At 35.9% G+C, this 12,291-nt stretch overlaps 1 pseudogene; it reads right to left on the reverse strand.

Annotated features, from left to right (window-relative positions):
• Window positions 1-11,027: 11,027 nt before the first annotated feature.
• Window positions 11,028-11,945, reverse strand: LOC129075997 (carbonic anhydrase 3-like; annotated as a pseudogene).
• Between the last annotated feature and the right edge of the window lie 346 nt (window positions 11,946-12,291).

The raw sequence follows: 12,291 nt of genomic DNA on the forward strand, positions 1-12,291 counted from the left end.
CATGCATATAAGCTCTTTGGTTACTCCATTTCTTATATTACACTTTACTTCCCCATGGCTTTTTTGTAACTATCTATTGTACTTCTTAATCCCCTCACCTCTTCACCCACACCGCCACAGCCCCCTCCCATCTGGCAACCAAGAAAATACTCTCTGTATCCAGGATCCTCTCTCTCTGTTCTTGTTTGCTTAGTTTGTTTTTTAGATTCAGTTGTTGATAGATATGTATTGATTGCCATCTTAATGTTCATAGTTTTGATCTTCTTAAATAAGTCCCTTTAACAGTTCATATAATAATGGTTTGGTAACGATGAACTCCTTTAGTTTTTTCTAGTCTGGGAAGTTCTTTATCTGCCATTCGATTCACATGGTACCTTTGCTGGGTACAGCAATCTTGGCTTCAGGTCTCTGCTTTTCATGACTTTGAATATTTCTTGCCAATTTCTTCTAACCTGCAAAATTTTTTTGAGAAATCAGCCGACAGTCTTATGGGAACTCCCCTGTAGGAACTAACTGCTTTTTTCTTGCTGCTTTTAAGATTCTCTCTTTGTCTTTAACCTTTGGCATTTTAATTATGATGTGTCTTAGAGTGGGCCTCTTTGCATCCATTTGTTTGGGACTCCCTGTGATTTCTGGACGTGCATGTCTATTTCCTTCACCAAATTAAGGAAGTTTTCTTTTTATTATTTTTAAAAATAGATTTCCAATACCTTGCTCTTTCTTTTCTCCTACTGACACCCTTATGATGCTAATGTTGGAACTTTTGAAGTTGTCCCAGAAGCTGCCTAACTATCCTCATTTTGGAGGGTTAATTTTTCTTCTTCTTGTTCTGATTGCTTGTTTTTTGCTTCCTTATTTTCTAAATAATTGATTTGATTTGTGGCTTCATCAACTCTACCATTGTTTCCCAGTAAATTGTTCTTTATTTCAATGAGTGTATCCTTTGTTTCTGACTGGGACTTTTTTATGCTGTTGAGGTACTCACTAATTTCCTTGAGCATCCTTATAACCAGTGTTTTGAACTCTGCATCTGATAGATTGTTTATCTCCATCTTGCTTAGTTCTTCTGGAATTTTGATCTGTTCTTTCACTTGGGCCATGTTTCTTTGTCTCCTCATTTTGCCAGTCTCCCTGTGTTTATTTCTGTGCATTAGGTAGAGCTGCTTTGACTCTATGTCTTGGTAGTGTGGCCTAATGTAGTAGGTTTCCTGTAGGGTCCAGTGGTACAGCCTCCCCTATCATGTAAGTGGGTACTCCAGGTGTGCCTTCCATGTGGGCTGAGTATACCTTCCTCTTGTAGCTGAGTCCTTGTTGCTGTTGGCAAATCAATGGGAGGGATTTCTATAAGCCAGTCAGCTCCAAAGATTAACTGTGACCACTTGCCACCAGCCTCCACCTTCTGTGGAGGATCAACTATGCAGTGGCAGTGTGGTGGTGCTCTGATGTTGTCTGCAGTTGTCCACTGGGTGTGCTGGCCCTGAGGTTTCCTAGGTGGTGCAATCCAAGATCAGCACCCATCTGTGTTTTGCCTGGGGCCACCCTGACTGAGCTACAACACAATGTGAGATGGCTGCTACTTGTGCTGGGTTTGGAGATTCCCAGTCAAAGCCAAGCTATATATCTAGGCTGGCTGCTGCTAATGCTGGGCCTGGGGCTCACTGAGGCCAGCTTTTGCTTGTTTGAGAGGCTTTAGGAAGTTGTTGAGTATGACAAAGACTAACCATTTATGTGGAAAATCAGCTTTGGTGGGCCAGTATTGGGTGGGACAGAATCTCTGGGGATCTTCAAGGTGGGTCAGACAGCATGAGGCTGATGGAGTCAGACATGGCACTAGCTTGCCAGATCTTTAAGGGGGAGGGTTTAGAAAAGGAACAATGGCCTCTGCTTGCCCTGATGCCAGACACTTCAGTTCCTCCCTGTATGGCACTGGTGCCCTTCAAGTTACTACCCTGGTGCTGGAGCTCAGAGGTAGTGAGTCTGAGTAGGTAAGTCTGTGTGTAGGTTCTTTAAGAGGAACTGTTTGGGGTTTCAGCAGTTTCTTCTACTAATTCAATCCCTGATGATCTTTGTAGCCAGAAGTTGTGGGGCTACAACTTCAGTTGATACTGAAACCCTGGGCTGGGTGGCCTGGTGTAGGGTTGGGACTTCTTGCTCCTGAGATATCCCTCCTGAATTTATGTCCACCACACATGGATGAGGGGCAAGTCCATGACAACTCGGCACCCTTCCTAGCAGTCTGGATGTATGTGGTTTCTCTAATTCTGTAGTTGTCAGACTTCCATTCCACTTGATTTCTGACAGTTCCGAGTAATGGTTGTTCTATATTTTAGATGTAGCTGTGCAAAGTGGTGAGCTATATCTGCCTATGCTGCCATCTTGACCCAGGCTACAAACTAAGAAATCAAAACCCACTTCTTGAAGTTAATTCTTCACATTTACTTGAAGTAAATTCTTCATCTAAAATAAGTTTTCTAAGGGCTTTTAAGAGCTACTCATTCTCATATGACTGTGCAATATTCTTGGTTTCTAGTGGTGCTTTTAGCTTTTAGATTCATCCAATGTTTCCCTTCCTCAGTATCTTTTTTTTTTCTTTAATTCACGCACAATTTCCTAGGTACTGTAATTTAAATTTCTCAAATATTACACTTTTACTTTCTATTTCTTGGCAGTATTGATGCATTCCATATTGTATTTTAACTTTTCCTTATAATTTTAATAAGAATATTTAGTTGTTTTTTTTTAAAGAATGATTCCTGCACATTGCCTTTGTTGTCAAAATACTTTATAAAGTGATCTGTGGAAAGCTTTTATTTGTAAGAAATAATTCCGCAGCTCCCATGCTACTCTTGAAGGCTTTTGAAGAGCAATCCCTTTATCCCTAAGTATTACTTTTAGGGATGAGCAAGGCCTGTAGAAATTGCTGTCTGACTGAAAGATTAGGCATGAGAGAGGAGAAAAATATTTTAAGAACTAACAGAAAGCAAAAAATAAATAAATAAATAAATAAATCCAAAACAATAAAAAACAGGAGAATGAAAATGAAAAGAATTACTGATATATATGGGAAAGATAATGAGTAAAAACCATCCACATGGGATGAATAGGGTGCTGTATATTTTTATACCAAATTACTTCAAACATTATATTATCCCTGTGCCATATTTTGCATTCTCCTATTATTAGATCTCTCTGTATTCTGTACTTTGGGCTAGTACTTAGTACAAATTTTCACTTTCCTTTACTATTTTTTTCCTGCCCTAACTCTACCTTCATCTCTCTGCATTTGACTGCACTTGACACAAAACACTCCAACCTTCTTAAAACCTTCATTTGTCATTGGGTTCCAGCAGCTGCTCCTTGGATCCATCAGCATGTCAAAATGTCAGGTGCTAAGACTGTTTTGTGGGTATTGCTTGCGGCAGTTTGATCACTGTAAAAAGACATAAACATTTTACATCCAGTATACTTTCTTAGTACTATGACTTTGCAGCAATTATGTAATGCCACTATGTTATATCTTATTGTGATAAGAATTGTACTAAAACATACAGTCATTATACTTTTTGCATTTTGCAAATGTAATGGAAAAATGAATAAATTTTAGATATGTGATCCTATTACTCTTCAGAATGACTAATGGTGCTCATCAGTTTTAATTATTTGAGAAATTTATCAATTACTATCAAATAGAAATAAAAGCATGAGTATGAACAAATTATAGGAATCACGTGTACATGCGCGCACACACACATATATTATGTATTTGAAAGTCAAGTAGCTAAGCTTTGCATGTAATAATATGTATTAATGGCCAAAGGCCTATAAAACATTGTATACAAAAACATTGTGTAATAGGTGTTGTCTTCCTTGGGCACTACAACCTGCACAGGCAACAAGGAGTTTAAAGCCAGGAAATAAGTCAATGCATCATGTTATTGCCAAAGGATCTTGAGAAATTTAGCTAGGCCATTTGCTTTTACTCTGGCCTGCTGTCCTATTTTTGTTCTATGGAAAGGGTTTACTATAGAAGGTTCTGGTGCCCCCATCTTTAAATTAGGTTCTTGATGCGGTAGTGCCTGGCACCACAATGCCAGTGGGTAGGGCCTTAAGGAGCCTTTCCTCATATGACAGTCTGGTCATGTCACTTTCATTGTAAGTGAAAGTGACTTATATTGTTTTCTCTAGCTGCATAGAGATGGAAAGCTCTATCTAGTCTTTGCTCTAGGAAAGTTAGACTTTACTTCCTTTTTTGGCTACTTTAAGCTTCCATTTACCTAGGACTTACAACATCAGAGACAAAATGCTTCCTTCATATTTGTCAAGTGTCAGTGTTATTAGAAGTGAATATCATTCAGTATAACATATCCAACAGTATCCGCATTTCTAGGGGCATGAAAACTGGTCAGTTCATACTGGTGATAAACACATAATCAAAGGTTTCATTGTGAGGAGTAAAATGATATAGGAGAAAATCAATCATCAGCTATAGCTGGGATAAGGACCTGTCCTTTTGGTATGAATGATCCAGATTTGTATCACCAGACAAGCAACTTTAGGATCATAAGATCACATATCACTTAAATTTGTAGTATTTTACCACTATTTTGCAATATAGATTAAGAAAAAGAAACCATTTAGCTTAACTATTATCGAGAAAATGTCTGGTTTTAACTACTATTTGTAATCTGCTTATTCATCAAGTTTAAGACATTTATAGATAAGTTTAGGAATCCATTTTTTGATAATATAGATGTTTAGAGAAATTCTGGGACATTTTAAAAATATCACCTGAATCACAGATGAGGACTTTTCCCCCCAAGGAAAACAAACATACAAATAAACACTCTTTAAAGGACTCATATATTTTATGAGTCAATATTGATCTATAATATTTTTAGTCTGCATGTATGATGTGAAAGATATGTTAGTCATAATTCCAAATATTTAGTTAACTCTCCTCTGGGAATTATGATAGAAATATCTACCCTGAGAGACAGAAAAGGTTAAATTCCAAGGGTATAAAAACACTATCAACTATTTATTACTGATAAAAGTAGAAAGTTCAAGAAAAAGGACTTTTGATATTAGCAATAATTGTCCTTAGAAATTTACCAAAGGAACTTAGTAATATAGTTTAAACTTTTAAATAATAATCTAGGAATATACCTGTAAAGAAAAAGATTTGATTAATTTTTTACTTTTACAATTTTAATTTCATTTATTTCATGTTAATGGAAAATATATTTATTGCATTTTATATTAATATGAAAATTACATAATAGTATAATGTGAAGCTACTGTGCAAAATAATCAAAACTTCAGTGTAGACTTGAACTATACGCTTATAAAAGGTGTATCAGGAGCACAGAGTATTTATTTTAAGAATGGCAAATTGTACATTTACTAAAATGGAGTGCCATGTTTTAAAATATAGCCTTTTTATTTCACAGTGGTAGACATGCCCTACACACATTTTATACAGTGTTTTCACTTTTATTTTGAAGTTGCTACTGCTTTTTAGATGCTATCAATGGTTTAGATCAGGGCAGAATTCAAAATCTAAGCCTCTAATTCTGAATTCTGTTTTGAAATAGGCTTTTCCCTAACTATTGTGTGAATGTTGAAAGTACATAGCATTGAAAATGAGACAGTCCTAAAAACATCACACATGCTCACATACACAATGGAAGGAGTAGATGGTTGCTTTCTTAAAAAAACAAACAAAAAAAACATTCATTTCCAGTTTTTCAGTTTCTAAACATGCATGTTTGTCTCCTGTGTTCTGTGTCTTCTGGGTTTACTTCATTGGTGAGCACGGTTGCTATACTGTTAATGGTGAAATAGTGTTTGGTAGGTTTTCATAAAATGAAGCTTGGTTTTGGAAATGTTTACATACCACAAGTTTTATTTAAAAAGTTTGTATTGTATCTACTACAAATATGTATGTATTATAGTAACATACTGTGGATCATGGTTGATAGAACAGCACTGTGTTTTGGAGACTTCCGTTTCAGAGACCTGGATTATTTTTTGGTCAGTGTGCTTCAACTATGTATGTTTATGAAATGCTTTTCTACTGCATCCTGGACAGTGGAAAGAGTACAGCCTTCCTGGATTTCTCCATACCCTCTCCACTTACCCACATCCATCTGCACCAACCTAGGGGAATACAGAAAAGGAGTTAGCTGAACTTTTCAGCTGAATGAACTGTGTTAGCTTCAGTATTTTGCAAAATTTGTGTATTTGAATCACCTAGGGATCTTATTAAAGAGAAGATTCTGATTCCATAGGCCTGGATGGGATATAGCCTGAATTTTTAACAAACTCACAAGGAGCAAGAAGTTGAACAACAAAACATTTCTTCTCAACTGCAGTTATGAGCCACAACCAGCCTGCAATGCTTGTGAAACTATGGGTAGATGGATGCTTCCTGTTGAGAAAAATGGGAAAAAGGTGTTTTTGAATAATGGAATACATATGGATATAGAAAATTAAGAAATTAAGAGGTTAAAAAGGAGGGAGGAAAAATTAAAATAAAAGGGATAGACCAGAAATTGGAATTGGAGAACACCTTGGAAGAATCTGATGTCTATGCTTATGCAGAAAATCGATGGCCCATCTGCCAAAGCAACCAATCATCTGGCCTGGGGATGAGAAGACTGGATAGCCAAAGGAGCATAGTAATAAAATCTTAGCAAATTGTAACTCACAGCCTTGGCAAAGAGCAACATTTTGAATTAGCTCAACTGCCTAGCAGCAATTGGCTCTGACGGTTTGATATTGACAATGTGTAGTCTAGAGCCAGTGCTCCATATTTAAAATAGCTTTTTAAAAAAACTTTGTCATATAGGTGTGGCTTAATACCCAAGTTGGTTCTTTGCCAGTAAGTATGCTTTTCCATAGACATGGAGTTTTCAAGGGCTCAGAACATTTCCCAAAAATTGTATGAAAAATATTCAGTGCTAGAAGTGAACTAAATCTGCCATGATTGAATATAAACTAAACAGACTTAGGAAGAATTTTAAATGATTCAACTATCAATAAAACCCTTTTTGTAATTATGAGAATAGCATAAATTTGCAAGTATTCAATTTTCCAGACAAGATAACTATGCATTTTTAATTAATAAAGTACCTTTTTATTTTCTTTCTTCTAAATGCTCAACTTTCCTCTTGACATTTTAAAAGTGAGTTTGGTGCATATGATTGATGATAATAACTTTTACATTTAGCCGTCTTTCATAACTTTATTGATTCGTCTATTTTCTTACGGCTTTTTTCTTTGATCTCATTTAGTATTTGGGTGCACTTTATGGATTTCATTCTGTGGTCCATTTGAATTCAAAGTTTGCAGTTGGTTCAGTAGAAGCACTTGTAATATTGGGTATGAACAGAGTTTCGGAGACTAATGTCAGTTATCTGCTAAGGCTGCCTATAGTAAATCAGAGTGGGCAAAGAGGAAACTATTCACATACACTAATTAAAGTTATTTAAATAATGATTTTGAAAATAATATTTCTAAAATGAAGTTATCCTGTAATATCATTCTAGCCACAGCTCTGTAGGGACACCTTGTACTTATTATGCATGGTGGGTTGGAGAGGATGTAGGGGAGGAAGGGCCATCAGTCTCTTTCCATGTGTAGTCCATACTTTCATTTGCATTATACATTCACCTATATTTAAAATCAACTGCAGGTTGTAGAATTTTGCTATTCCTTCAGTGTTTTGCCCTGTCAAATTAATTGATCACATTTGTTTCTTAAAGACATTAATCCAGTTTAATAACTCATATGTAAAATCAGAATATATATTGTGGTGATAGAATATAATTTAATTTTACCAAGACATCATTTACATCATGGATATTTCCTGTTGAAAATCTCTGCTGGTCTAAATGTATTTCAATACGGAGTTTCACCTTATACTTCAGTATTATTGTGTTAAAAAATGAGGTGGTTTCTTGGAGGAAAACACATCTGTAATTGATGTCAACTCTCTCTCTCTCTCTCTCTCTCTTTCTCTCTCTCTCTCTCTGTATGAGGTGATTTGGTGACAAGCTTTTAGAGAGATGATGAATGTAGTAATGTAATGTTTTTGAACTTTTGCATGTGGGGGGGAACCTAATTAACCAACTTAAACTACTTTTATTCAAACACTCCAGAAAGATAAGACCAGTCACAAATGTTAAATATCTGTTTTGCTTTACTTTGCTTACTTATGCATTTATTCAACACTTGCTATGGCAGTTTATCTAAAATTAGGTTCAAAGTAATTTAGGCAGCTATACCTTATGTGAAAGATTCTGTAGAAAGCTTTAAATCATAGTGACAGCCATTAGAACTTGCTTAAAAGAAATGCATTTCTGAATAACTCCAGAGGAAACAATAGGCAAAAAAAAGCTATACGTATACCCAAAAGGTCTCATAAGAAATTACTCAGCACTTAAATATGTGGTCCTTTGAAACAATAGAATTAGATGTATTGTTTTCTGGATTTTTTATACCTACTTAAAAGAAAAAGATAACCTATTTATTGAGCATTTATTCTGTCTTGAGCACATATCTTGGTACTTGGATATTATTTCACTAAATTCTCAAAATTCTTCAGTTAAACTATAATACAACTCTCATTTTACTGATGAGGAAATAATAGCACCGAAAGATTAAATAATTTTCCTAAAGTCAGATAAGTAGTTGGTGGCCGCGATGGCCTTTAAATGCATGCAATGTAATTCCAGGGCCAGATTCCTAACTTCTGTGTCATTTTCGTTTCAGTCCTGATTTCTGTAAGTATGATGAAGTTCCTCACATAGGTTTTTCTCACCTGTCACAAGTGAGTCAAAGTCATTCTATAATGTTTATGGAGACTTCTAAAGTTAGCTCTTCTGTAAATTTCTAAATTTTGAAAACACATTAGACAAATAATTTAATTACCTGTGTATTTGCTTGGATATTGTAAATATGTCCAAAAATATAAAATAATAGATGCCTGCAATATATCAATTTAACAGTCAAGTGTTGCTATTTTAGGTCCAAGGAAGTTGATAAATTGGTTTAACTTAGAAATGTGGGCACTAAATACATAATATATTATTAAAAACATTTCAGTGTTTCATCCTGAAATAAATATTCACAAACTCATTTGATTTTGGAAGATTTTTTTTCAAATTGTGTCAAGTTGCAAGACTAAGTTAGTTTAGAATATTAGTAGTGCAACTTTAAAAAACATTTATTACAAAACTTTCCCCAAATTAGATGCTCTAAACTTTGGACAGAAATTGGTAGAAGGCAAGGTATATATAATTTTATAGAAAAAATTAAAGCACTTTCATACAATTAAGTGTGCATGTAACTTTCAAGGGTTTTACAAGAAACAATCTATACTAACATCCTTCGAAGAAAGCACCTGAGGCATCTGGGAAAAAAATGTTGGGCTGTACAAAATAGGTTTTGAAGTGTTTTCAGTTTCAATGTTTCCCAAGAGCAAAATCAAATATATCTCAAAAAGTCATTGCAATTTTCACATTTATTTTTATTTATAATTAGGGAACATGACTTCCTTTTTTTTTAAAAGAGAAAATTAGACAATGACTCATTTATCTAATAACTGAGTGTATACTTAAGAAAGACTTAAGGAGAATAACCTTACATCTACCACTGGGTAACAGGCTATAATATCAGATTTGCTTTACTTTGGCAATGAAAGATTACTACATCTGGCTGGACAATTCCAGTTCCTTGAAATGGCTTTCTTCTTGCAAGGTCTGCTCTGGCCTCACAAAAATGAATATTCTGTTGGCCCTAAAATACACATTTTGATGTCTTATTGCATTTGATAATGGTATATGCCTCAGTCCCATTTTTGAGGTTCAGTTAAACATCTGCACTAATTATGAAACCTGTGTGGATGAATTATTTTAATGGAAATAATGGCTCTATCTCTGAATCCCAAAACTCTACTCAACCTTTTACAATAACATTAATTTCATTTTTTATTTCAGAGTCCTCAGTTTATATGTATGTATTGTACAGCCCTTAAATGTTTATAGTGTTTATTGTAGTTACTGTTAATTTTTTTCTTATAAAAGTAATACTCACAAATTTTATTGTACAAAGTTTAAAAATTACTTATATCTACAATTCCCAAAGTTTATCTTTATGTGTCTGCTTTCACTGCCATTATGTACACATATACATAAATATCTATATAATAAAATGAAATCATGTGGAATACACCATTTTTTGTTCCTTTATTTTTAAGACAATTGTATGAGTATAGGCATTTCTTTTTTTCTTCTTCTGCATTCGTTCCTTATTAGTCGGGGTGATTAGCCCACCTGCCTTATTTGAATTCAGGCATTCGCCCCTGCACGTGCCGGGAACTGTTCGTCCCACTCTCAAATTAGAAAGATAGCAGAGGAAGTTTTATTTTAAAAAGCATGCAAATATCAGAGTAGTAAAATTAAGAATAAATGGCACTCCTTCAGGTGAAGGAAAATATTAGGATAAAGTCAACCATCTTTAGGAAGGAAAACTTCAAACACTAGCTCATGGTTTTTTAAAACTCCTGGTCAAATGCATTTTCTTTTCATTGATAATTAAAACCAGGTCATCTTTGTAAGAGCTAGATTTTTAATACATCGTGGACCTCTTGTTGGTTTTATTTAAGAGTTAAAACATATTATTATCTCAATCCTTGGTGTCCATGGTCATTTTATCTCTGTGTATATTTAATTGCTGATGACTTACATACACCTCTATACCTACATACAGCATTACTCACTATTTCATTAACGTGGACAATGTATAATATGAAAATAGTAAAATTGAAGTTCTGTGAAATTTGTGATAAAACAGAAATGGTGCTCAACAGCCCTTTTTCTGTATCTACTCTTCTCTGTTTCACCTTCTTTGAAACCTTACTGTGAATGCTACTTTTATAGGAAAGGTGATTATTACAAAGGCCACATGCTTTCCTATTTAATCCTGTCATCAGTAACTTTAGTTTTTTGGTGATTATCTCTCTCTCATTCATTGCTCAATGTGGAAGCTGAAATACCCTTGGAGTAAGTATCACTGAAAGTGGGCCAGGAACCAAGCTCTCCCAGGCAGGTTTCCCTTCCTGGGAGTGCTCGTTTGAACGAGGCTCTCACCACGCTGCCCTTGATGGGCTGTTGGGGGCGCCAGTTCCCCACCAGGGGCACTGGAGGCTCGTTCTCAGCGCTGGACAGGAGGCTGAGCAGCTTGGCCATTCGGTCGGAGCTCACAGTTACGGGCTCCTTGAGCAGTAGCCATACGACGCATTCTTCACAGGGCGGCGTGGTAAAGGAGCCATGGTAGGTCCAGGAGTCATGGCAGGCAGGGAACAGGCAGGATGGGTCAAAGTTCGTGAAAGGCGCCTCCTTGCCCTTTGTCTTAATTTTGTCCAGCGCGTCAACAATCAGCTGGAACTCACCCTTCTCACGTCCTATCTTCAGAAAAATGCCAACCACGGCTGTTCCATCAGGTTGCTTCAGAGCTTCTGCAAACGTGTTGTACTTTGGATTCCAGTGAACCAAATGCAGCTCCGCTGCATACTTGACTCCATCCACAATGTGCTCAGAACCGTGATCATCAGATCAGTGCAGGTGGAACTGGCGGAGCCGGTAGGGTCCACTGAGAGGAACCCCCCTCAGCACTGAAAGATCGAAAGTATCATCAAACACATCCCTGCAGGTCTTCCCATTGTTCAGGATGGTCTTGCAAGAGCCAGGGTCTTAAGAAGCTGACCATGGCAGCGGAGAAGGATCGTATTTAATGTCCTTAGTATGCAGCTCGATGCGCGACTGGTTGTCTCCCTTGGCAATTGGGTAAAGCTCATGCCAGTGATCAGGACCATTGTGGCTGGCGTAGCCCCACTCCTTGGCCATGGTCGTTCTCTCTCCTGGTGGCTCCTGCCCGCTCTCTGCGCCGGTATTTCTTTATCTTTATGCAGATCATAAATTTTAACAGCAGTATGTTATATATCTGTAGTATTTTACTTAAAAATGTAATAGGTTATTGTTTTATAATTTATAATAAAATGAATTTAATATAATGTACACAAATACTTTTGTCCATTTTTGTATTTTTCAGGTACAAAAATTTAACTTTTGAAACATATTGCCATTTTTCTGTCTAAAATATTAATTCTACTTCCTACTCAAATAATCAACAATCCATGTCTTATCAATAATGACAAACAAGCATAAAGGTTTCCTAAACAATTATCAGTTGTTATTTTGTAAATTTTCTGTTCTTATAATTTACCCA

This window comes from Pteronotus mesoamericanus, unplaced genomic scaffold (genome assembly GCF_021234165.1).
Source record: "Pteronotus mesoamericanus isolate MK-2021 breed Mesoamerican mustached bat unplaced genomic scaffold, CSHL_Meso_final contig_56, whole genome shotgun sequence".
NCBI lineage: Eukaryota > Metazoa > Chordata > Mammalia > Chiroptera > Mormoopidae > Pteronotus > Pteronotus mesoamericanus.